The sequence below is a fragment of the Podarcis bocagei genome (genome assembly GCF_964188305.1).
Source record: "Podarcis bocagei genome assembly, chromosome: Z".
Classification (NCBI taxonomy): Eukaryota; Metazoa; Chordata; class Lepidosauria; order Squamata; family Lacertidae; genus Podarcis; species Podarcis bocagei.
The window spans coordinates 40340962-40363283 of NC_138140.1; the positions used below are offsets into that span (position 1 = coordinate 40340962).

Sequence of the window (22322 nt, forward strand, 5' to 3'; positions counted from 1 at the left end):
GAACAGCTGAAGAGTGAAAATGCATCAGCTTCATCATTCATGGGAACCATTAAGGATGGTTTTTACAGACCAGTGGCACGGTGGGGATATAAATGGCACTTATCATGCCAAAATGTTACATGTGTCGCACTGCTTGTACAATCTTTAATGGTCTCCTGTAATTATGTGGGCACAATTACATATTCCATTTTCAATACATAAGGCTCTAAACAACTTGGGATGCACTTCTCTGTAATGCAACCTTTTTCACCTATATCTGAGCACGATCTTTTACAGTGATTGATACATTTCTCTGCATGTCACTTCACTGCAAATCTTCACAAATTATTTACTGGTTATAACATTCTGTAGGGATACTTTAGGCAACATTTTGATGGTAACTTTGCTGGTCCATTCATGTATCAAGTGCATTCGAAGAGTTGTTCTGGTAAATATCAAGAGATCAATATTGTTGACAATAATTAAGCAAAGTAGGCCCAAGGACTTTGTGGTGATGCCTGAATGTCACCACTGCCACTCAGCTCTCTGCCTGCAATCCTGAGGATTCAGCCAGTCTCTGCCTGCAATCCTGAGGATTCAGCCAGACTTGCTGCCATTCCCTGCAACTCCAAAAGTCATGCTTGCATCCTAGTGAGAGGCTGCGCCCACCTGGCAAGATAGTGTAGTGGGTGATGCTTCCATTTGTCACCCCAGAAGGGAGGAAAAAAGAGTCCATTTTGTCCTGATTCCTAGTTAATCTTCTATCTAATGAAACAAAACATATATATCATTTAAAAGCATCTGCATTGCCTCAGAACATCAGAAGTATGAAATCCAGTGGATACTTTAGGACACTGTCCTTCCGTTTCATTGATTGAATCCATATAACTATTCCTGCTTTCTTTAAAGCAGGAATTTGGAGGGAGGGCATACACCCACCCACCCACCCACACACACACACTTTGAAAAGTGTTGCATCTGTCCAATGAGCTATGAACATTGCAATTATCTCTTTCCAGCTTATACCTACATCATATTCAGGTTCCACTGTTTATTCCCTACCAAGATGTGAACCAATCTTCATACACGATTCGTGCCTGATAACATTTTATCAGCATTTATAATGTGCTTATTATCTTTAGGGATACTATGTGACTGCCTAAGCCGTTGTCTAAAGCAGTGTTTCCCAACCGGTGTTCCGCGGCACACTACTGTGCCGTGAGACACCGGCTGGTGTGCCGTGGGAGGGAGGCGGGCGAGAGGCGGCGGCGAGAGGCGGCGGCGGCGGCGAGGATCCGCGTCGAGCCGGGGCGGCTCCGCGGTGGTGGTGCCGAGCGGCGGGGCAGCGCGCGCAAAAGGGAGGCGCGCGAGACAGCGGAGGAGGAGGAGGCCGGCATGTCCGGGCAGCAGCAGCAACAGCAGCAGCAGCAGCAACTCCCGGCGACGGCTCCTCCTCCGCCCGCTATCGCAGCCGCCGCCGCCTCAGCTGCCGCCGCCGCCTCAGCTGCCCTCGCTCTGCTGCCTCCTCCCACCCCGGCAAGGGGGAGGGAAAAAACTTTCATTTCTGTGCGTCCCTCCCAGCGTGACGCTGCGCGCTGACGTCACGGGGCGGGGCTTTAATGGTGGTGTGCCGCGAGATTTTTTTCCGGTAAGCAGGTGTGCCGTTGCCCAAAAACATTTGGGAAACACTGGTCTAAAGGATTAAAAGCCTAGCAAAATGTTGAAACTTTTTTTTAAAGCTGAGATCTAATAGCTTTAGAGATTAGTATTAATTGAATTAGACTTTGATCTTGGGTGTTAGCTTAAAATAAAAAAGACAAGCTTGGTGTAAAAATAAGAGAGTGTATCTAAAGAATGATTATCTTCTCTAAATGGAAAGTGTTATGACAACATCATTTCAGAATATACTGCAGAAGTAACAATAAAGTTTTTTAACAACTCCAAGTCCTGTGTGTGTGTGTGTGTGTGTGTGTGTGTGTGTGTGTGTGTGTAAAAAAGAAGGGGTTCAATACAGACAAAAAACATCAAGAAACAAACATCATCTTGCTTCATATTGGGACTTAAGGTCTATGAACTGAACAGGTTTTCCACTCATGGCTCATACACACCTCCATTTACCCCAAGGGAAAGTGGATCTTTAGTGCGGAATCAGAACAAATGGCAACTGGGTTTTCCACAGCGTTCCATTGATTCCAATTTAGTGCTAAAGAGTGTGTTTTCTGTGGGAAAGTAGTGGGGCAAAGGCAAAACCACTGAGACCCATGCCTAGAAAGCATGGAACCGCGACTGAAAAAGTTCTCTTTCCAATCACTACCCTCTGCACTTCTGATGGAGAGTCATTCTGATGAGCTTCTTAATGCATTATCTTAAGATCCTAGTAGGTTCATATGGGAAGAGACATTCTTTCAGGCACAGAAACCCTAGTTCCAAGTCCTGTAAAGTCTTAAAGGTTACCACTAGCAACCCAAATTCAGCAAAGAAATGCATGACAGCTTTTCTAGAGAGCTATGACATGTGGGTGCTTAAAAAAAAAACAAGTGCAAGTCCAGATTGGGTGTCATCCTCACCCAGGCATGAAGGTGCTTTATCAGCCCAAGAACAACATTCTCTTCTAAACAACGTTCTGTGGGTCGCATGGCAGTGAAGGGTTGGGCTAAAGGCAAACTGGGTGAAGCGATGAATATGAACTCTCTCTTCAGACACTAGGCTAATTTCTTCATGCATGATCAGGCACTACTCTCCCACCTCCATTCAGACAAGAAACAATTCAAGGACACATTTTAGCCAGACAGATATGTTTGGGGTGTGTGAAGCAAGGACAGTGAGGGGTGAGACTTAGAGCAGTGAGTTGCTTCCAAGGGCCAGGTAGAGAGGCTTGGGGGGCAACAATTGGCTCCTGGGCCCCGGGCCAGCCCAATCATAAGACAAGGTGAGGCGACCGCCTCAGGTGGCAGGATTCACAGTGATTCCCCTTGCTCCTGATGTAGATATTCACGTACCCCTTCTCCCTTGGCAGGCCGGGAGGCACCATTTTGTAGTTTGCCTCAGGTGCTAAAATGTGTTGGGCTGGCCCTGCCTGGGCCTGAGGTTCCCCCTCTGTGCTCTTGACTTTTTCTATCTCTGTGGAGGAGAGGAAAGTTTCTTACATATGAAGATTAACTTGCCAGGCAAGTTACAGCCGCATTTCATAATACATTTTCTGAAGCCCTCACACATTGTCTTTACTGTGCCATTTCTAATTGGGGAGATGTTTGCATAGCATTTTCCCTGTATGAAAATCTCTGGATTCTGTATGCTAGAGAAATCACAAGGTCTGTGTTACCTCAGATATTAATGTATGGATGCATCATATATAGAAACTAACAAAAAATATTATATGGTTGGGCAGAACCATATGTTTCTGTTCCAAGTTACTAATTGTGAATGTGTTCCTTTATGTAAATCTTCTTCCCATTTCTGCATTATGTGATGGCTTTTTAAAAACACAAAATCCATATGAAAGTTCATATTCTAATATCTATTTTCTTACAAAATACCTATCTAAATCCATATCTTATCTCAATGTACACATTTCTAAATGCATTTTATTCCAAAATAGACCTTTTTTAAAAAAAGGTCCACATTTGAGCCGAGACCTGCATCACAAAACTTGCAGAAGTCCAACTCAGAATTTCTTTTGGTTACCTGTGAGGAGACTCTTGAGAGTCCCATGGACTGCAAGAAGATCAAACCTATCCATTCTTAGGGAAATCAGCCCTGAGTGCTCACTGGAAGGACAGATCCTGAAGCTGAGGCTCCAATACTTTGGCCACCTCATGAGAAGAGAAGACTCCCTGGAAAAGACCCTGAGGTTGGGAAAGATTGAGAGCACAAGGAGAAGGGGACGACAGAGGACGAGATGGTTGGACAGTGTTCTCGAAGCTACCAACATGAGTCTGACCAAACTGCGGGAGGCAGTGGAAGACAGGAGTGCCTGGCATGCTCTTGTCCATGTGGTCATGAAGAGTTGGACACGACTAAATGACTAAACAACAACAACAAACCTGTGAGTTACTGTAGGAGGTTTAAACTAGGCCAATCCATTTGCAAGTGTAGACTGTACTAACTTCTCCTCCATCCCTGTATGATACTCATCTCTGTCAACACTTGAAACACTGAGCTTATATTCAGCTATTTATAAATGAACTGTTTTGCTTCATCTTCATTCCTCCTCCTCCTCACTCTAAACCAAGATAGTTTGAAAGCATAACACTTAATTGCTGAGTGGAGCCAGGCAAAGTAAAGAATCAAGCTGTGAATGCCACTGCTATCCTTAGCACTCAAAAGATAATCAACATGCCATGGGGTCTTCTTGACTGCCTGTTTTGCTACAAGGTATGTTCTTGATGAAAACTTTGTTCTTACAATTTGGTTGCGTTTTATTATTCAGAAAGGCAAAAAAAGAAAAAGAAAGAAAGAGTGGAAGCAAATGCAAAAATAGCTAATTATCGGGTGCTATAAGAATGCAAATTCCTAATCAAACACCCTTGACTGTCATTGGTGGCGGTATTCTGTCTGCAAAGGGTTACAATTACTGACACACACAAGACAAATATATTTAAAGATTGTGTTCAGGTATTTGTGGCTAGCCAAGAGCTACCTGCTGGTATCTTAGCAACTCCTACAATTTATTAAGGCAACTTTAATTATAGTTCTCAATCACTGATGTCTGTTCAAAAAGAAGAGGTTCTTCAAGCATCGCTTTGGACTCATAGGGTACTTTACTCACTGCTGTTTGTTAAATCATCTGCCATTTTGATTGTGATAGAACTATTCACTCATTACTTCTAATTATTAAGTAGCACTCCCAAATTTAGTCTCTGTCATTAAGACACAGTCAAAAACAGATCAAGTTGAAATGAAAGTGTGTAGTCAACAGGTGGATATCATAAATTTATTTTTATTTAGACAACAACTTTTCTTCCATAGGCTTCAAAGCAGTTGTATAAATGCCCATTTTAACCATGCTCTGAGACCTGAAATAGAGCATCCATTAAGAAGCCATCATTTTCTTGGGAGCATTATCTATGCATTACCTGACTTGGAATGTCATAGAATGTATGTGAACATCCTAAGTACTTTTGAGACCTTCCATCAGTAGAACATTGGCACACAATGAAACTAAATTCACTAAACAATTGGTTGTTAGCGGGGAGTGGCAGTCACAAACGCTTACTCAGAATCAAGATAAGATGGAGATAGTAGCCAGGTTTGTGCAACATGCAGTGAAGATTAAAGGTAAAGGTACCCCTGCCCGTACGAGCCAGTCTTGACAGAGTCTAGGGTTGTGCGCTCATCTCACTCTAGAGGCCGGGAGCCAGCACTGTCCGCAGACACTTCCGGGTCACGTGGCCAGCATGACAAAGCTGCTCTGGCGAGCCAATGCAGCACACACGGAAACGGCGTTTAACTTCCTGCTGGTAAGTGGCCCCTATTTATCTACTTGCACCTGGGGGTGCTTTCAAACTGCTAGGTTGGCAGGCGCTGGGACCGAGCAACGGGAGTGCACCCCACCGCGGGGATTCGAACCGCCAATCATGCAATCGGCAAGCTCTAGGCTCTGTGGTTTAACCCACAGCGCCACCCGTGTCCCACCCGCAGTGAAGATTAGTGAATGCTATACAACAGTATTTTAATTGTTAGATGCAGATTCTGCTGAGCGATTTTATTGTACTGAGTCTTTCAATATTTTGTCTATATGCCAATAAAAGTTTGAGATCAATTGAGATTGATTTATTGTGTTGAATAAGAGAAATTTACACTGAAATGCCACCTTCCCCATACATGTCCATTACAGATGTTCTGAATGTTTGAAAAGGGCTGATATGTTCCCTGTTTGAGTCTTGTTCTCCTTTAAAAACAAAAACAAAAAATCTTGGGCACCTAGAGTTCCCACTGGGTAACAGGCACACCAGTATGTTAATACCATTAATTTCCAGTCAGAATAGAACAGATCTTTCAAACTTCAGATCAGATTAAGTCAGTCTGGGAAGTTGGGTGTAGATTTGCTCATTAGGGAGTAAAATGTGAAGACTCTGTTATCCTTTCCCCCCCCTTCAAGATAAGAAAGTGAGATTAGAGGGCCTGACCTAAGGATGCCTTTGATCATAAAATGACTTATTCTTCAATTGATAGAGGTGAAAGGCTCAACGCTGGCAAACTTCCTTCACTGATTGGCAAATATAATAGAATACACTGCAGAAAGATTGAGGTCAGCCATTGATGGATGTCCCTTCAAGGTCTCATAACAAGACATGCACTTAAGGCCCAAAAGAAAAAAGCCATAGATATCTGCAGTATACCCACTGTTATCTATTATGCTAACATTAAAGATCATAGAAGGTCTATAAGAAAAGTACATGATGCTAAAATACTCTTATTTCAACCTTCACCATAGTTTTCTTCCTTTTGGTCTTGTAAAAACTTGCCATAGTTAGATACAGAAAGTTTTGAACCAAACAATTTACAAACAAAAAATACACCAATTATGGTTTTAAGAGTCGCAGATTGTTATACCACGGGGGAATGTTGGTCCTTGCCAATGAAGTTGGGGTAATAACACACTTTATGGTATTTTGTTTTGTTTATTTATGTTGGTACTTGGATAGGGTCTAAAGTGAAACCCTAGGATTCAATGAAAGGGGGTGGAACCAGAAGGTGTAGGTCATTGATTTTGGCAGGTCAGGGTACAAAGCCTAGTGGGTTCTTAAAAATAGGTGCAGTGTTGGATCCCTGGCCTAAGGTTCTAACATGGAGAAGGACCATAGTTCAATGGGTAGAGTGCATGATTTCCATGCAGAAGTTCCCAGGCTCAGTCTCTGAGCAGGAATTCTGCTTGGCCTGTCATACTTCCATGTTTGATGCACACGGATGTGCCAGGCAAGGCATGCCCACCTGCTCTGCACCTGACATCATATTTGAGATCAGATGTGCAGAGCTCAACTGAAAGGGGCTTTGCAAGCACCACCAGCATAGCTCCTTACACTGTGCTTCTCAAGCACCCAAGAGCCAGCTGACTGTCACGTGGTTTAGAAATTTCCTAAGCACCAGAGGGTTTGCAAAGCCTGTGAGCAGCACTTCTCAAGTGCCCTGCAATCAGTATGCAGGGCTGAGCAAAGCCAGCAATTACACTGTATATTTATGATGTCACAAGATTGACAGGTAGGTAGTCCTGGCCATGCCTTGCAGAGATGAGGGGAGATAAAAAATCTGGCCCCAACCCTAAAGCAGAAGGTGATTGCAATGATGTTTTTCTTTCTGGGACTGTGGAAAGCTTCTGCCAGTCATAACAAGCAGCTGTAGGCCAGTTGGATCAGGTATAAGGCAGATTTCTGCATTTGATTCAAAGCTTTATGCACTGGAACTTACTGTATGCTGAAAAATGGGCTGGGCTAGATGGGTACTACATTCAATTCAAGGCATGGCTGCGACAGTGTCTCTGGAGCTCTGTTCAGGAGATAGATGGAACTTGACCCTGAAGACCTGCAACGTTCCTTCTCTCCAGCAGCATGCTTTACTCAGCCTGATAAATGTAGGCCAGAACTACCATGTCCTGGAAAGGCATTACAAGTACAAAAGAAGGACAAAAATTAACAAGCTGAAAAACAGAGTTTTAGGCCACATTCACACCATATATTTAAAGTACTACGATACCACTTTAAACAGTCATGGCTTCTCCCAAAGCATGCTGGAAGCTGCAGTTTAAGGGTGCTAAGTGTTGTTAGAAGATTCCTGTCCCCAAACTACAATTCCCAGAGCTGTTTAAAAAATAAATATTGTTAGCAGCTCAAGTGAATTAGATTGAAGTAATTACTTACAGTTTCTGGAGTTCAAAGGATTTATTCATGCAGGAACTATTTACATGCGAGGGAAGATAGGAGAGAAATAGCAGCCATATTGTCTGGAGAAAACAGCAAACAAAATGTCTAAGTTTTTAGGGGTGGAGTTAACTTGGAGAAGCTACAAACAGGGGATAACTAGATCACTTGTCAAGTTTAAGAAGAAGTTCAGGAGAAGGAAATGTATTTGCTTTTCTCCAACAAAGACTCCCTGTCTGAAACAATAGAATACTAAGCTAGATGGATCAATGGTTTGCTTATGCATAAGGCAGCATCCTATATGCTTATGTCCCTGATTTAATACACTTTGAATTCACCAATACAAGTGTTTGTTTGTTTTGGCAGGTGGGGGTTGAACTTGTCTTGTACCACTGAACTTGTATCTTGTAACGTTATTGCTTACATTAGAAGTGTATTAATTAGTCCCCAAATTCCTGAACATCTTACATCTTGCAGAATGCTTATAGCAGAGGGAAAGTTAATAAATTTAATAGTCCCAATCAGCTCGCATGATGCTACTTTAGAATGCTAATGTTAATGCTACCTTTTTAAAAGTGCAAATCACCTTTCCTCCAAAAGTGGGAAGAAGAAGAAGAGTTGTCATTTAGTTTGGGTAAGTCTATTGCTTGAGGCAGTTTGCTTAAACCAGAGAATCTCAATTTTCCACATGATGGGCTACTTTCTAATTTATAATGATGTTTTAATCAAGAGACGTCCATCCATTTTGCAAGGAAAAGGAAGGCAAATAAAATATATTTTTAAACAAATGAAATGGAAAAAATCATTTCTGATGAACAAGACCTGTTCAAAACAAGGGTGCTATTTTTCTGCCCCTTTGACAGGAAGTTCTATTTGGCTGCAAAGTTTCATTTGAGAGAAAGTTTATGATAAACGTTTTCAATGTGAACCAGTAAATGATAGTCAGTTGTGATTATACTTAAGGATGTTACAATCATATTTCTGGCTTACATTACTGGCATTCCACCCCCGCCCCCCTGCCCCCTTTTAAAAGGATTTCAGCTGATTACTTTGTTCTTTTCTTCTTCTTCTTTTTGATTGGAAAGGCCACATCAAATGAAACACCTTGGAAAGATACTGTGTAAAAATAAACATCATGGATTTTGATTAACGTTAACATGGGGCAAACACTTCAGAAACATAAAAGACATCTGTAATATTGCAAAGTATCCTACTGTCTATAGAGCAGGTTAAAAACAATCCTCTACATGTGTTCAGAATATATTCTCAAAACTGAATGGTAAGGAAGTGAAGGGAGTTCACCACCAACCTGTTTGTATTGTATAGTGTCGCTGAATGCCTTCAGCTATGGAACCTTTCTGAGCTTATTTCATTCCCTGATTGTCAGCTTGCTGATGACCAGTAGTGGGGAGCTTCAGAAGCAAAAGTGGACAGAGCAATTGATGGGCTTGCCCACACTTCATGCCTAGAAAGCACAGCTCAGAGTGGTTTTCCCTTTACCCTGCTTCTTTCCCATGAAAAACCCGCTAACATCAATCCATAGAAAACCTGAATTGTCATTTGCTCCAACTGAGTGCTAAAGTGTGGTTTAAAAAGTAAAGGGACCCCTGACCATTAGGTCCAGTCGTGACCGATTCTGGGGTTGCGGCGCTCACCTCGCATTATTGGCCGAAGGAGTCGGCGTACAGCTTCCGGGTTATGTGACCAGCATGACTAAGCTTCTTCTGGCGAACTAGAACAGCGCACAGAAACGCCGTTTACCTTCCCGCCGGAGCAGTACCTATTTATCTACTTGCACTTTGCCAAACTGCCGCTGGAGCAGTACTTTAGCTTTCGAACTGCTAGGTTGGCAGGAGCAGGGACTGAGCAACGGGAGCTCATCCCGCCGCAGGGATTTGAACCACTGACCTTCTGATCGGCAAGTCCTAGGCTCTGTGGTTTAGACCACAGTGCCACCCGCGTTCCATAAAATGTGGTTTACCCTGGGGGGAAACATCAGGACAAGAAGAAGTGTGGATAAATCCTTAAAGTCAGTTTCATTCCATCCAGGGCAAGAGACATTATCAGACACATTCCAGCCAGTAAAAATCATTCATTGTGGATGTGGAACAAGACTGGTGGTCCGGGAAGAGTGGGTGTGACTGGGAAGAGTCCTGAGGGTGGACAGAGAAAACTGGAGGGCTGTGTACTCAGCTTGAGAGCTGAATGTTCCTTATTTGTGGTCTTGGGGTTGTGTGCTATGTGCCAGGTTAATGAAAAAAGAAATGAGAGGCAAATATAATGATGGCTCTGTATCAACTGCAGCTGATAGCTAACTTAGAGAGGATCACCCTGGTTGAAAATTGGAGATCTGGAATGAATGTTGAAGCTTAGAACTGAAGAAGAAAGCAGTGGAGTATTTCTTCTACTTGGGTTGTTTCTCTCCCAGATTTTCCTGCCATGATAAATCTTGCAACAGCATGTGTAGAGGAGTGAGTTCTAATGAACCAGGGGCACCGACTTGCCTCACACGACCCCTCTGCCGTCCTGCCCCTGCATGGCGCATGAGTGCTCACCTGGCAGCAGCAGTGGGGGGTGGGGATCATGGAGGGTGATCTTCACCCTCCCTGTGTCCTGCTCCTGCCCACCATGCGAGCACTGCTCGGTAGCAGTGGGCTGTGGAGAATGGAGGCCCCCTCAGTATGGGGGGGCTCAGTCCCCTACTCACAAATATTGTGGTGGCTGAAGCCCCTTTGACCCCTATAGTTGGTGCCCCTTTAATGAATCCATTCCTAGGGATAAGGGCCAAGTATGTTTTAGTTCACACTTGAAGGCAAATCTGCATAATTTGCACTTTTAGAACCAATACATGAACTGAAAAACAGCCATCCTTCAAAATTCATAGGATTTTGAAATGTCAGGTGCAGTTTACAAAAATGATATACTGTACTGGATCAGGAATGCGTATAAATTTCGGTATGCATTTCATGCATTAAAACAGGGCCAATTGCAAAGGTGTGTATATGATTAGGCAACGTTTCACACAAAATGTATATTGTTGCACATCACCCCAATCTCTAAGCGGTGCAAGATTCAAGGGGTTCAAGGCACTTGTCCAGAGTTTGTGCTCCTTTTGGAATGAGGGACAGTGGAGATTGTGGTATCTTTATTATATATGGTTTATTTCTACATATATACAACCTGAACCCATGATGGAGGGGCTCACAGCATTAACACCCCAAGAGGATCTATCTCAGATAGCCACAGCCTTGGATTGCAGGAAAAATCAGGCATGTCTCTCCCTCACAGATTTTAGCCTGCTGCTTTATCAAGTTTCTATTTTCTAGCTTACATACACACACCCACACCCACACCCTCAGCTCCAGCCTTTGTCCAACAAGTGAGGGAGTGGGGGACCACCCTTTTGCCACCTGGCACACATCCACTTTCTTTCTTCCTTTAATGGCCCATTACATAGGTTATCGTCTCATCAGAAAGGTAGCTAGGCTACTCTAGGATTCTTAATCCTTGCTTAAATTTTAACCCTTGCTGGATGATGAAGGAATGTTCCTTCACAGCCCATAAAGAGAGCATAGTAGATGAACAACATCTAGGGCAGGCATAGGCAAACTCGGCCCTCCAGATGTTTTGGGAATACAACTCCCATCATTCCTAGCAAACAGGACCAGTGGTCAGGGATGATGGGAGTTGTAGTCCCAAAACATCTGGAGGGCTGAGTTTGCCTATGCCTGATCTAGGGGATCAAGGTTCCATACTGATCCCTTTTGCATTAGTCTTCAGGGCTGCCACCTCAAATTAGGTCATTAAGGTATGAGGGTTGTGGCTCAATAGTAAAGCGTCTACTCTGCTTGCCAAAGGCCCCAGTTCAACCCCCAGTATCTCTAGGAAAGGCTGAGCATTTTCCATCTGAAACCTTGTAGAGCTGCTGCAAAGCAGCATAGACAATACTGAATTAGATGGACCAATGGTCTGATTTGGTATAAAGCAGCTTCCTTTGTTCCTGAAACATGTTTAGTTGCTTAAATCAAATCATCCATTCTCAATAACTGAACTGTACACTTTTCACTTGTAAAAATTCTTCTGCTTACTTTGTTTTAGCCACACACTGAATCCACTATTTCAAAAATTTATATGGTTTGAAAAATAAGCTGAATTTCCTGCGCTTCAATATTTCATGAATAAACCCAATTAGCTGAAGACATTGTATATTCAAACTCATTCTCACATTGTCCCCTAATTAGTTTTATTCATGAAATATTGACAAAGAGGAAATCCAAATTATTTTTTCACCATGCATTAAATTTTTGGAGCGAATTCATTGGTTAAAAGAAAAAGAAAAAGAAAAACACCCTACACAAGACAAAATAATTAATCAATTTTTACTCTTAATGCTCACAAAAGTTATGAAGAAACCAGAGGCCTTTCTCCTGGGCATGGTCGGTCAATTGGTGCCAAAGAAGGATAGAGCTTTCTTTATGTATGCTACAACAGCAGCAAGAATACTTATCGCAAAGTATTGGAAGACACAAGATCTACCCACCTTGGAAGAATGGCAGATGAAGGTGATGGACTATATGGAACTGGCGGAAATGACTGGCAGAATCCGAGACCAGGGAGAAGAGTCAGTGGAAGAAGATTGAAAAAAGTTTAAAGACTATTTACAGAAATATTGTAAAATTAATGAGTGTTAGAATGATGTTGGATAGAAACTAAGTGGTTTATAGCTGTAATGTTATAAGGGAATATGAGAAAACGGATTATTAATAGGTAAAAATCCAATGTTACAATATTTTAAGATTGAAGACTAGGATAAACAAAGAGGGGAGGGATTTGCTGAACTAACAAACTGAACTGGAATACAGAAAAGGGAGGTGTGAGGAGGTCCGGGAAACAAGCAAATGAAAGATAAGTTATTGAAAGATTGAATTGTTTTTAACTATTTTTATTTTGTATTTTTCTTTTTTCTTTTTTCATTTTGTAATAATTGGAAAATCTTAATAAATATCTTTTAATGCTCACAAAAGTTACTTTCCTGCCCCACTCCAAGAGCATTGTTATTGGCAGGGAGCCAATGAGAATCAGGGACACTCAGCAGCAGACTTATGCTGGGTATTTGTGATGTCATGAATCAGAAATGCAAGGCAGGAGTAGATCTTCTTTAAAAAGAAAAAAAATGAGCAGTTTGGGTAGTTCTCATCTTTATAGGAAGGAATTCATTGAGAATGCAGATCATGCTGAGGAAGTCCTCTTGAGCTCTGCTACAAATAAGGATGAGGGAGAAGTTTGATTCAGTTTGCCTATCTACTAATTTGTGCTTTCTGAAGCTATATGTGAACTGAAACAACTTAATTCCCTTACAAATTCAGAAACACCAGGTTTAGAAATGCATTCAGAAGAATTTAGGTATGACACTGCTTAGCAGTGGTCACAATCTGAAAACCCTTCACTGGTAGTGCTCCTCACTTGTGGAGGATAAACTATAAGGTGGAAGACCTGTTTCGGTGGCTGTGCCCCAGTAATGGAACTTCTTCTCTTGGGAGATCCATATGAAAGAATCCATGCTGATCCTTCTCCAGCCAAAGAGGGCCTATAGGACAAAGCAGAAAGTGTGGCCTCAAATCAACACTGCCCAGAACAGTCATACCTGAACTTTATAAATGCTTCTCTGATTCTGTCAAACAAGTGCTACTGGACTCCTTTAGAAACTGCGTTGAATAGCAACCTACAACACAGCTATATCCTTTTGGGCAAAAGTAAAAGTTCCCCAACTGGTTTGAGGCTGGCATTAAGGACATGGAACCTTTTATCACTGCAAAGGGTTAGGCTCTTGTGAACTAGAAGCATGTGTCTTGTGAGAAAACGCTTGCTGCACTGAGAAAGGTAAGGAGTGATGCCCAGTGGATTGCCAGGCAATGTGCCAATGACTACTGGCTAAAGCTGTGTCAGAGCATTCAACCTGCTGCTGACAGCTACACATGTAGGGAGGTGTGATGGGCAGAGCACTATCAAGAACTGAACTCATGGGAAAACATGGTCTTCAACTGAACAGTTAGCAACTATGCTTATCTTGGGAGAGCTGGATGTCCCTCTAACAATGAGCTGAAGAATGCCATCAACCTCTCAAGTATGTGCTAAATCCCCAGGACAAAGGTTGAATCCCAATAGAAGTGTGAAAGCCAGTCTCAACACCTCCCTCATGATGCACCTCCAGAGGCCTTCTCTTGCAGTGTTCGTTAACAGGATCCAAACCACAAGGCATGAACAACTCCAGCATTGTGATCCTCTACAAGGGTGACCACCATGACTAACAACTACCATCGAATCTCCCTGCTGAGTACTGTGGGTAAAGCCTTTGCCCCTGTAGTTCTCAACAGATTACAGTCACTCACTGACAGGTTCTATCTCAAGTCACAATGTGGTTTTAAAGCTCAGAGGTGAACAGTGAACATTATTTTCACAACTGTGTCAGCTGCAGGAGAAATGCCAAAAACAAAGATACCCCCTTGTACATTGCCTTCATAGACCTGATGAAGGTCTTCAACCACATTGGCTGAAAAGGACTCTTCATACTCCTCAACAAGATAGGATGCCCACCCAAGCTCTACAAGATGATATCCTTCCATGAGAATGGAGCACCTTCTAGTATGACAGTACAACCTCTGGCACCTTCCCTATAAATAGTGGCATGAAACAGGGCTGTGCTCTTACCCCAACTTTCTTTGGCATGTTATTCCCACTGTTGTTCTCATATGCCTTCAGTTTGAATGAAGATACAGTGGTACCTCGGGTTAAGAACTTAATTCATTCTGGAGGTCCGTTCTTAACCTGAAACTGTTCTTAACCTGAGGTACCACTTTAGCTAATGGGGTCTCCCGCCGCTTCCGCGCCGCCACATGATTTCTGTTCTCATCCTGAAGCAAAGTTCTTAACCCAAGGTACTATTTTTGGGTTAGCGGAGTCTGTAACCTGAAGCGTCTGTAACATGAAGTGTCTGTAACCCGAGGTACCACTGTAGTGTGGACTTCCGTTCAAGGAGTGACAGGGGTCTGCTCAACCTGGCATGTATCCAAGCCAAGACAAAACTGCAGCAGGTTCTTATCCAATAAATGTTGTTTGCAGACAACAAAGATGACACAGCTTTGCCAGTGCACTCCAAAGAACCTCTATAGAGCCTCATCAACCATTTTGCTCAAGCCTGCATGCCCAAGCCTCACCATTAGCCTGACAAAGACCAACACCCTGAGTCAGAGTGTTGCCAGCACTCCACACATTAGCACTGGTGACCGCACACTTGAGGTGGTAGACAATTGTGTGTACCTCGGCCCACCATAATAAGCAACCTTTCCATTTATGCTGAGCTGGACAAGTATATTGGTAAGGCAGCTATAGCAGTGGCTAGTCTAACCAAAAGGACATGGGAGAATGTGATGCTAATGACCAATACCAAGATGAAGGTCTACCAGGCTTCAGTGTTTAGCAGGGGTAACCTGTCTCTCCTGTATTATTATCTACAGCCACAGTAGGCATTGTAAGTCTCCAGTGGTGCAACTTTACCCCTGATGGTGCACTCTTCCATTGTCACTTGAGACAGATGGATACCAACAACACATGCTGAGAAACAGAGAGCATACAGATCTCCTCTACCTTTGCACAATTCCAGATTTTGCATTGTGTCTATGTTTTAATTGTCTCTTCAGGGTGAACAGAAAGAACCCCCAAGTTTCAACATTTAGGCTATGCATGATATTTGTCAGAAAGCTCCTTTTCCTCCCCCCCTCCTAATAATTTATATTTTTTAAAGGAAGGGTTGATTAATGATCCTTGATTTATTGGAGTACTGCATGAAAAACCCATCTTGTTAGTCCTTTCAAGAGATGGTGCCACATGGGATGTGAAATTGTTAGCATTTGATGTCCCTCTGGTTCTAGCAGGCATGATAGTTTTATTAGAAATGTGCCGATTAGTGGTTTTATTTTCTGCCATTTCAGAGTTCTTTCTTCAGTGACCTTTTAACAGAAAAGAGCTGTGGGTCTGCTGGGGATGAGCAGCCTGTTACCTAGGGAAGGTGAATAAATCGTCATAAATCTTTATAGGTTATTATAAACCAGAGTTATCTTATCTCTAGCCAATCTGATCCTAAATTGTAATGACTCAGATTAGTTTTGATACAGCTGCTGCTAAGGCAGTGCAGGAAGCCTCCTGAGACATAAGAAAGACTTTGAAAGAGCCTTGATTCAGACTACCTTCTAGCTTAATGTATTTGCCAAATGAAGGAACTGAAGGAAACACAGCCCTTAAGAACAAAGGACAGGAACAGCAGCAGGGGCTAATATGAGCCAGGGTTAAGCACTGGACTGAATTTTAAATGTCAAGATACAAACCCAGAACATTTAAAGCCATAGTAAATTCCTTTGAGCATGCATAGAGTGACATACAATCACCCAACATCCATTCCAAAAATTGTCCAAGGACTTTGGTTTGCATTCTGCTACTTAATGCTCAGCACAGACTCTCTGACACAATGTGATGCAGCTTTTGCTTGACTGTAAGGCTTTAGAAGAGAGTTAGGGAAGCCAAAGCCCAGGAAGGCAAATGTGGCCCTTCAGTCCTCCCTATCTCGCTCCTGAGGCTCACCCCAGAGCATAATTCCTCCTCAACCACTTTCCCTCCCTAGCCCTGCTTTACACCATCCATGAGTGTCCTTACCTGGCTGAAATGCTCCCTTGAACTCTTGCTTACCTGGATGGAGGAGACAGAGAGGCATGAGTATGTGTGAATTAACTAGCCTATTGTACATAAGAAAAGATTCTATTAATTACCCCACCCATATTTGGTTTCTGGCTCCTCCAGCCACTGACATGTGGCCCTCAGAAGGTTGCTCAGAAATTAATGTGGCCCCACTACTGCTTTAGAATTCCCTTGCTGCAGAATTGCATGTTTGCATACTCCTTCAATTTAAAATCTATTGTATTGAAAATAAATATGGCACAGGGAAGGATTGTCGCCTAATTTTTCAATTACCATGCTATGGCGTTTTGTTTTTTCTGTTTAGTTCCTGCCTCCCCTGTTATAAAACAAACCTTTCAAATAAGTTGGCTCCCTCCATTCTCCTCCTAACATGCACATTTTGGAGTGGTAGAATCCAGCAAGAGCTGCTGGACCACATGCCTCTGTTGATCACACAGCTCACAATAGGTCTCAAATCTTCTTAATGCAGCTCTTGCTTTCTGTTCAAGTTGTGCCGTCAGCATCAAATTGCGAATTGCAGGTTGCTAAATGAGGCATACTCACTCAGAACCTAGTGTCTTCCAAGTATGAAGGGAAAATGAAGGCATGGTAGTTTATCACAAATTTGATTCTTCACTTGGTTCACTCTATATTTGACTAATGTCCTTGTTTCCTCATTTTGAGGGCATCAGCACGGGACCCCAACATTTGAAATAAAAATAAATAAATGAGGATTGGATGTTTTGATTCTTTGGAAAGGAAGGGGACGCCTTATCACACCCCCACCCATTCTGGGGAAGAAAATAAATCTTTGCTTCTATTGCTCAGAATTCCAGCTTCAAATGTGCATAGAAGTCCCATGGGCTTAGACCTGGAGAGTCTAAATTGTAAGGAGAACATTATTTACTAGAGAGCAACTGTGAAAAAATTAATGTACCAGGACCTTTTTCGCCCCCATTCCAGCTTTTCAGGATGGATTGCAGCTGTAATGAACCTTATCTGATTTCTATTCATCTGGCTCAGAATGGCTGGAATTGGAAATGAAAATTTAAAAGATTGCCCTTTGTGTTGTCCTTTTGCACCTCCTTACATTTTTAGTGGATTTTTTCTAATCCAATTTTAATTCTAATTTAGCTAGATCATCTGTGCATCACAGACAGTTTCCCATGCAACAGAAACAACATTGCAATGCAGTACACAGATAAACGAGGTTAACTCCCCAGTCCACTTAATCTCCATTAATAATCATGATGTAGCACCTCACCTGTTCACCTCCAATTTACATACTATTAATAATTAATATTTTTGTTCCACCCTTTTCACCAAAGAGCTCATCACAGCAGCAGCAACCCTATGGGGTAGTTTATGCTGAGAGACAGTGATTGCCTGAAGCACATCCAACAGACTTTGTGCAATGTAGGCTGGCCCATTAAGGCTGATGTGACACTGCCACATCAAGCTTAGTCTGCCCTTACCTGCCTGCCTTCTTACTTACATCCAGTCCAGGGTGTGGGACTGACTGCCAGCTTGCTTCTCATTAATTTCAATGTTGCCCTTGAATAATTCAGCAGGGAGGAGGATGGGAACAAATCTAGAAATAGTTGGCTCTTTGCTTGTCATCGGCACTGACTCCACCTGCTGCCCTATCTTCCATCCAAATGAGCACCAGCCACCACTGACTTTGTGGTTGGGTGGAGATTTGAACTGGTTCCTCAACCAAACAACTTAACCGCTGTGCCACGCCACATTTCCCCTTGTATTTTATTATGGCAAACATAACCCTGATACTTACTTAAATGACAAGTAAATAGGGTTGTTTGATGCCAGGTAAATGTTGCAGAAGGAAGGTAGATTTTTGGCCTGATAACAATGATTTCTCCTGTGCACAGAACTCATTGATATGTGGATGTCCCCACTAACTTTAATGGAGGGAACAACTGCACAGATACATTTCTTGTTTGGGGAACTGACCAAAGCTGAATGGTATGCTTTGAATGTAGAAGGTACTGGATAAAGGTATGCAAAAGATTTGGACAAACCCTGAAACAAGGATGGGAGCGAGTCTGCTATGCACAGATTCAGAAGTTTGGGGTTCTTCACAAACTCAGAAGTTAAAAAACCAAAACAAAACAAAACAAAAAACCAAAACCAAAACCCAGCAACAACCCTACAGTCAGTGGGCACCCCTATTGTGGGATCAGCACCCAATATGCAAAATAAATAAATAAATAAATAAAAATGCAGTGTCTGCACAACTCACAATACCAGTCTGTATTTTCCCCATTAATCCATATTTATGTTTTACATGGAAAATCTGAGCATAGCTGTCAACCATCCCTTATTTGGCGGCAAAGTCCCTTATCCCAGCGCTGTGTCCCGCTGCTGTCCCTTATTGATGATGTCCCTTAAATTTCCAGGGTTTCAAAGGAAGCAGCTCCTCTCCCTCCCTCCCTGCCGGCCAGGGAGTAGGGAGGCTCCAAATGTGTTGCTTGGCTGCATTGCTCACCCAATAAGGAGTCTAAGAACGACTGGGGGTGGAGCTTGCATGCCTTGTGCTGATCAAATCGGCTGCATTGCCTGGGAACTCGCCTTTGCTCAGTGCTTCCCAGGGGAGAGGTGACGGTGGTTTTCCTTGCTGCATCCCCTTTGCCGGGTTGCTGCGCTGTGGGAACCACCACTTGAGGCTTTGTTTGGCTGCTGGCTGGGCTTTCTGCCTTTGGCTCGGAGGGGCTCAGAAGTTGAACATACCTGTGCTCCGAAAATCCCTTATTTTGGCGGCTGATCCCTTATTTTCGAGGCTGTTGGTCCCTTATTTTCAAATCTGAAGGTTGATAGCTATGAATCTGAGAAGTAAAGATAACAAACAAACACATTGCCAATGACTCATTAGCAATATCTGAACCATCCATTTGCAATATTAGCACACACAGCCTGTCTGGAAGCACCCATTGTGTCTGCAAAAGCTGAAACATTACTACTCCAAGCTCACCATATAAGGACAACATGGGGGGGGGCGGATGACTCTTTTCTGATGGACATATCTATCTTCTAAACAGACAGAATGGTTTCACCAGAACAATCACAGTGCTTGGGAGAAGGGAAGTTTGAGTAATGCATCACCTTGTTCTTGTCTGCCCTGTGCTCTTTGCTTGTTCTTCTAGTGGCTGCCCAGCCTCTGCTTGCAGACCTCCAAAGAGGATGAGCCTATCAGCCCCAACATAAGTGGTTCCATTATTAAATGTCTCTTACTGTTTAGATATTCCTTCTAATGTTCAAGACTTAATTCACAAACCCTTAGGTAAGGGAATGGGGAAGGGTCACAAATCACTTGAGAGAGTAAGCATGTCAGATTACTCATGGCCAACATGTGGGATGTTTGCTTCTTTAAAAAAAAGTATTTAAAAATCTACCACAGCAATTCCATTTTAATCCCCAAACCAAGAATTAATCTACATTTATTGTTTTAATGTTATTAGAATGTCACAGGGCATAATGGTAAAATAAAAATTTTCCTTATCTTGTTTCCTCCATAACAATACTGTACAGTTTCCTTTTCTGCCAGTTCCTGGTTGCTCTGCAGTGCCCTCTGGTGTCACATTTTAATAACACAAATTTAAATGTTACAAGCAAAACATAATGCAGCCAAATGCGTTATGATAACCGTTCCTTAAAAAGGTAAAGGGACCCTTGACCATTAGGTCCAGTCGTGACCGACTCTGGGGTTGCGGTGCTCATCTCGCTTTATTGGCTGAGGGAGTCGGCGTACAGCTTCCAGGTCATGTGGCCAGCATGACTAAGCCACTTCTAGCGAACCAGCGCAGCGCACGGAAACGCTGTTTACCTTCCCACCTATTTATCTACTTGCACTTTGACGTGCTTTCGAACTGCTAGGTTGGCAGGAGCAGGGACTGAGTGTAGATCCGCCTCAAATAATTCAGAATTTCAAAATTCAGGCAGAAGTTCAGATGATGAAAAAGTCAGAAGCACCCCTTATTTCAGCCCATGGAGATAAATTATACAAGCAGGTTATCTACCCTGCATAATAAATGTCACACATCTCATGACCCCATGATCCACTTACACAACACAACAATTCAACATACCCAGTATCATACTCCTCAAGCCATTATAATGGAATGGTGTCTGCCACAAGTATATCTTAGTTACTGAGAACCTTTCTGGTCCATGTGCATTCTCTCAGATTTGGGAAATTTGACCTTAAATCTAATCTGGATCAATCAGTATCTTTCTGCCTCTGTTTCTTGTCTGTAAAATAAGAATAACTGTATCCATACTTGCAAGAAAGTTAAGTGGGCATCTCTGCCAGAGACTAGCTAACACAGTGGCAGCTAACCTGTGACCTTCCAGATGTTGCTGGAATAAAAATTCCACCACCCCTTGTAATGGGCTGATGGGAGCAAACGTATGACAACACCTGGAGGCCCAAAGCCTAGACACCTTGGCTGCAACACATTAAAAATAGAAAAGTGATGAAAAGTGGCTACCTGCAATAACATATGGTGCCAGACCAGGCTGAATTAATTTGGAATACTCTGCTTTGCATATTCAAATGCAGTGTTTTACATATGCTCACATTCAAACCATAATGCACAAAATGTGATGACACTAGAGCATAATTAACCAATGACTTTGAAAATATGGAAGCAGGGGTCCTCATTTAGGTAGACAGCAAAAGAAATGCAGAACCCTTGCTAAGCATTCCAAGCGCCTCCTTATCATTTGGAAACAAAGCCTCAATTTGCTTTGTTCTCGGCGGCATTATTTCATGACAGAGTTTGTGATCTATAGTTATCTTGCATTACAACAACACTGAAATTCTTCACCCTTTAGTACATGCTTCCGGACTAATTGTTTGGAAGCTCCCAGATGAATTACGCCAAAGCAAAATAAATGGCATGAGCAACGTCAGGAGCAAGTGGGCGGCAGGATACAAATGCTGAAGGCAACTAAGACTTGCTTAGATGAATATCTTTGTCGTTACTTCCCCAAAGAAGACTTGAGGCACAACAATTATGGTACAAGCAGGTTATATTTATTGGAATGTAACAAATTAGAGAATCTGCAGAAACCAAATAAACAGATTAGACAAATCAATGTAATCTGGGCAGCTGCATTCTATGGTCTCACAGCAAGGACTTGGAAAGAATTCTCCTTCCTTGCTGCATGTACTTTGGCACGTGAGCATGACATGCACAGTGAATGGTTTTTTTAAAAAAAAAATTATTTATAAAATTTTCAAATATAACAATAAAAGAAAAACATTCCATTTGAATTATACATCCAATTCTAATCTTTCCACTTTCAGACTTCCTTCAGTCTATCTGGAAATTTTCATGTTTTCTCAGTTATTCACATTTCTTGCATCTGTATTGTTTTGTTGTTGTTGTTGTTTTTAACCAAATTAATCTTAGCAATTATTATAAAACAATATTTCTTTCCATTGTTATCACAGAGCTTCTTGAAAACCTACAAACGTTAATTGACTTTCACATAAATTTTTAATATACTCTGTAAATTTATTCCAGTCCTCTGTAAATCTCTGGTCTCGCCGGTTTCAAATTCACCCCGTTAGCTTGTCTAATTCTGCGTATTCCATCAACTTCATTCTCCATTCTTCTTTCGTCGGGATTTCTTCCTGTTTCCATTTTTGTGCCACCAAAATTCTTGCCGCTGTTACTGCATATAAAAACAACTGCTCATCCTTCTTTTTTATGTCATTTCTTAGTATTCCCAACAGAA

At 42.4% G+C, this 22322-nt stretch overlaps 1 long non-coding RNA gene across 1 annotated transcript in view; it reads right to left on the minus strand.

Annotated features, from left to right (window-relative positions):
- Nucleotides 1-559: 559 nt before the first annotated feature.
- LOC308578882 overlaps nt 560-22322 on the minus strand; it is an 83531-nt gene continuing 61768 nt past the window's right edge. Inside the window, exons 5-13 of the long non-coding RNA XR_014004162.1 lie at nt 19311-20148; nt 16916-17140; nt 16542-16574; nt 15480-15526; nt 13329-13422; nt 8885-8951; nt 7836-7918; nt 2979-3099; nt 560-744 (exon numbers count right to left, since the gene is read on the minus strand). This is a non-coding gene — a long non-coding RNA (uncharacterized lncRNA). The remainder of the gene's footprint in view (nt 745-2978; nt 3100-7835; nt 7919-8884; nt 8952-13328; nt 13423-15479; nt 15527-16541; nt 16575-16915; nt 17141-19310; nt 20149-22322) is intronic.